Here is a 5,300-nt window from a genome sequence, read left to right as displayed (position 1 = left end):
GTCACATATTGGTGAGCAGTAGTGTGGATATTAATTGAACTTCTGTAGCCTGTAGGCAGTTGTCACTGAAGGTGTGCATATTCTCATCAGCCACAAGGTAAACATTCAAAGTTTTGTTTCAAAACAGTTTTATTTATTTAGTTTTGGTTAGTTTAGTTTAGTCAGGGAAAGCAGGCAAAGATGTTAGCAAAGGATTATGGCAAGTTGTCAAAGAACCAGTCAGCCAAGGTGTGTCGCCAAAAGATTGGTGAATGCCAACCTAACTTAAGAGGAAATGATTTCAGCCTTAGTTGCAGCTCAGTGCACCAACCAGGAGGATAACCAGTCTGGGATGGGAATTTGCAACCCTTAGAAACTGGACAGTTCACCTTTTCCTCAGAGGAATTAAAAATCTATCTGGAGTTAGAGACTTGAACTGGAAGTTAAACATTCTGTATTAGAATCAGGAGAGAGACTGCAGCATTTGGAGGCTGAAGAAAAGGAGAAACAGATGGAATTAAAATCAGCAGAGAGACTGCTATGTTTGGACACCGACGAAAATGAGAAGCCGAGTCAACATGAGAGGGAGATGCTGACTCTTTGCCAGGGTCATGGAGGTAATGAGGAAGGGAATAACTTAAGCCCAGAAGAAATAAAGGTCAGTAAATTTCTTCCACAGTTTACAGAGGGTGATAATTTTGATAATTTTATTCATATATTTGAAACAGTATGTAAACAATATAATGTCAACCAAGGGCTCTGGGTACAGTTCCTGACCCCCTTACTCTATGGTAAAGCTGAAACTGCTGTTTCTAAATTGTCTGATATTGATTGTTTAAACTATGACAGAGTTAAACATTGTTTACAAAAATGTTTTAAGTTAACATCTTAAACTTACTGAAAAAACTTTCATGAGCATAGACGTAAGGCAAATGAAAGTGTGTGTGATTATATTGCTGAGTTAAACACTTATTTTCATAGATGGGTGAGTGGATGTAAGGTCACCACTTCTGAAGGGCTGGCAAACATTTTGGTGAATGAGCCCTTAGTACTTTGTCTGAGGACATGAGAATCTGGTTGACCAGGAGTGTAACTCTGCAGATGAGCTGAGGAAAAAAAGGAGACCTCTACTTAGCAAGCAGGGCATCACTGCACAGGAAGGGGATACCAAGTGCTGCACATGGGTATAAGGGAATGCATGGTGGGCAGCCTAAACCACCCCAACAGAATCCACAAGTGATAGAAGAAGCAACTAGTTCAGGTACACAGCCATGATCAAGGGTTAAATGTTTTAAATGTAACCAGTGGGGCCATGTATCATATAGATGTCCACAGAAGCAAGGTGGGGAACAAAAGGTAGGAGAGGCAGCAAGTAGGAATAACAGTATGCCAGTGGTAGGTTGGCTGGAAAGAACAGGGGTACCAAACTTCTACCAGAGCTTATATCTGATTTTAGTGGATGGCAAAGACGCTGTTACTAAGAGTGACACAACCTCTAACATAACCATTGTGAAGCCTGCAGTGGTTCAAGAGCAGCAGTACTTGCTTGGGCAGTCCACTCCAGTCAGAACTTTAAGAGGGACCCATTTCCAAATTCCTTTCACCAGGGTTCACCTTGATTGGGATGGTGGAAAAGGAAGCAAGCAAGTAAGCATGGTTGAGGATATCCCTGCAGATGTCTTGTTAGGGAATGATTTGATTATGCAGTACCTTGTTTGCATGCAGTTACATGCAGTCAGGTTTGGAGACAGGCATGTGGGTTTGGTAGCCTGGGGAGACCCCGACAGACCCCACACCTGAAGCCATGGCTGGTGAGGTATCTATGTCAGGGAGGAAGCTACCCTGTAGCAGTAAGCCTGAAGGTGAGCAACAGCTACTGTAATTATTGATATTCTCTTGGACAGAGTGACTGCAAGGGCAGAGGTGAATGGTAGTAACCAGACTTACAGTAAGGCACTGCTGTCAGAGGATACCAGACTTCCTGTGGAAAGGAAGCTGGGAAAGATCACAAAGATAGAGTTGAGATAGGCTCAGCTCCCAGACCCTACACTAAGAGGCTTGACAGAGGTAGCTAGGGAGGCTCCTGATCCTCAAGGAAAAGTGGAGTCTCTATAGTGGAACAAAAGGTTACTATATAGAGAGTTGACTCCTGAGGGAGAGGTAGAGCGTGAGGTAATACAGCAGTAAGTAGTGCTTAGAGTATACCATCTGACACTTCTTGCCATAGCCCATTACATTCCTTTTGTAGGTCATATAGCCATAAAGTGTACCAAGAGATGCATTATGCAGAACTTATACCAGCCTGGGATTGCAAGGGATGTAGCAGGGTATTGTAGTACCTGTGAGTAGTGCCAAAAAGTAGCCAAGGCAAGAGACAAGGTCAAGGCTCTTTTGATGCCTTTGCCTGTGATTGAGGAGCATTTCAGAGGGTAGCTATGGATATTGTGTGGCCTCTGAATACCCCAAGTTCCACAGGGAAGAAATATATCCTAGTAATAGTAGATTATGCTAACCAGATACCCTGAGGCAGTGGCTCTGTCCTCCATCAAGGCGGAGACATAGCAAATGCTTTGTTACAGATTTTCAGCAGGGTAGGTTTCCCTAGAGAAATACTGACTGACAAAGATGCCAATTTCATGTCAAATCTGCTGGTTTGTCTGTGGAAGTGCTGTGAGGTGAAACACCAACCACCCCATACCATCCCCAGACTAATGGTCTTGTAGAGAAGTTAAACTCTACACTAAAGACCATGCTATGGGCATTTGTAGACCAGTTTAAGAGAGGGGGGACAAATATTTGCCCCATCTGCTGCTTGTATACAGAGAGGGCTCTCAGGAATCCACAGGTTTTTCACCCTTTAAATTGCTGTATGGGCATAGGGGGAAGTGGCCATTAGATTTGATTCATGATGAGTGGGAGGGTGAGTATGACTACCACAATTAGTCTGTTTTGGCATATGTCCTAAACTTCAGAACAAGCCTTATGGAGCTCATGGTCTTGACCCAGGAGAACCTGGCAGGAGCCCAACAGCAAAATAGGGTATGACAGGAATGCTCAAGCCCTATAGTATGCTGTGGAACAGCAGGTTATGGTTTTCATTACTGTCAGACACAATAAGCTTCAGAAAGCTTGAGAGGGACCCTTCAGAGTGGTAAGGAAGGTTAGGGAATGTTAACTACATGGTAGAACTGCTAAGCAGGAGGCTCCAGTGCTAAGCGTTTGCAGTGGCTGGCAGGACGAGTCTGATGGGGATATATGGCTACATTAAGACAGCCAGCAAAAGTCCAAGTTACTAAGGTGGAGCCTAAGGCTGCAGGCATATGACATGAGAGTGCAGCACTGTAGTGGGGTCAGCAATGCCATTGCAGAAGGGTTGAAGTCAGGGCATGGGTTAATGAATTCCCAGACAGGTGCATTCACCTCAAGCAATGTTTCTCATGGGTCATTTAAAAAAAAAACTATCTTAATTCTTCCAAGTGGAGGGGGAGATGTGATGATCTGAGGTTTTGTCAACTATGCCAGGACAAGTAGAGCAGTAGATGTGTAACATATGCAAGCACAGCCAGCCTGAGTTTTGTAAAGAATTATATGTCATTTGTATATCAAACTGATTGATATAGATGCTTGTGTTAAAAAATGCATTTGTAAAGCTGCTTGTGTTAAAAATGTACCAACAGTGTCTCCTGCTGTACAGAAAATAAATACACCTGTATGTCTTACTGTATTATAACTATTGAAAATAATATTGCAACATAGGATACTGGAAGAGAAGAGGTTAATCTCAGCATGAGCAAACTTTGAAAATAATATGAAATTAAATTACTTAATTTAGGCCATAAAGATTTATCTTACAGTTCTGCTTGCAGCCAGAGATGAAATGTCTGTGCCAGAGGAAGGTTTATTAGTTCCTGTAGGAATAGTAGAAGTGTTTTATGACTCCCAGAAGCTGCAACAGATCTTAGCAATGTTGTGTGTGTGTGTGTGTGTGTGTGTGTGTGTGTGTGTGTGTGTGTGTGTGTGTGTGTGTGTGTGTGTATGTGTATTATTGACAGATATGTGCGAGATTCTGGGTCATTTGCTAGGAAAGGGGGTAGTATGGGAATCAGAAATTTAAATGACCAGATGTGGGTTATGTCATTCTCTAATCCATTACAAAAATGATGTTTTAATACTAGATGAGACTGAAGTCTCAAAGCAGTCTGTTTTTCTGGATCTTGACAAAGAATGCCTCCTCACCTACTTCATCTTGCCTTGCTTTAGTAAGTGACCAGGGAATAGTGATTCTTTAGATCAGTCAGGAAAATATAGTGAGAATAGTTAAGTACTGTTTTTCTGCATCTGCATGAATCTATTCATCTGCATTATTTTAATACTTCCTGTGATTGAAACTCAGGTGTTTAATGTAAATATATATTTACTATTTTCATGTTCTTTTATTATTTATTATTCATTTTATTTAGTTTTTGACATTTGTTAACCGGGTTGATCCAACTGGGCTTGTGGCCCATTTTCAGTGGAGGCCCGAGGAGAAAAGCTCCAGTTACAAACAAATTACAAACAAATTATTAAATATATTTAACCTTTTCATTGTGGCTGGTCATTTAGAGAATATTTTAACCTTTGAGAGTACTTACATCTATTTGGTGACTCTTTGGCTACTCCTGTAAGCTTTACTGCATTAGTCAAAACACCACCATTTGTATTAGTATTAATTTCACTCACTATAATTTGGTACCCTTGTAAGAGCCTTAGAGCTAGCTTTGGAGTGTCTGGTGGCAGTGTAGCTACTTTATAGACTGGGCAGAAAGAGGCATAGCTAGTAAATTTGTGCCAGCCTTTCCCAGGTGTATGTTTGTGTGTGTGTGTGTGTGTGTGTGTGTGTGTGTGTGTGTGTGTGTGTGTGTGTGTGTGTGTGTGTGTGTGTGTGTGTGTGTGTGTGTGTGTGTGTGTGTGTGTGTGTGTGTGTGTGTGTGTGTGTGTGTGTGTGTGTGTGTGTGTGCATGTGTCTGAAAATCAAATCTCAAACAGTGTGTGTGTGTGTGTGTGTCTGCTTCTTGGAGCAGGTACATGAAGCAGTGGTTTCACAGAGAAGGTGCTGGAGGACTTGGCTTGAACACTCAGCTGAGGAATCAGCTCTATAGCTCTGCTGGTGGAGAGTCTTACAGGGGATCTATAGTGGCAAAGAGAGAGAAATCCAGACCCTGGAACTAGTGTGCTCCCTGTGTGCTCTTAAAGGAGAACCACACCCACAGACTCAAAAAAACATGCTTATTTCTTCATGGTTTGGTGTTTCCTACTTTTTAACATTACTCTGGGACTAT

This window comes from Protopterus annectens, chromosome 13.part0, assembly GCF_019279795.1.
Source record: "Protopterus annectens isolate FY-2018-M chromosome 13.part0, PAN1.0, whole genome shotgun sequence".
NCBI lineage: Eukaryota > Metazoa > Chordata > Ceratodontiformes > Protopteridae > Protopterus > Protopterus annectens.
Note: the sequence above shows the minus strand (reverse complement) of the source record.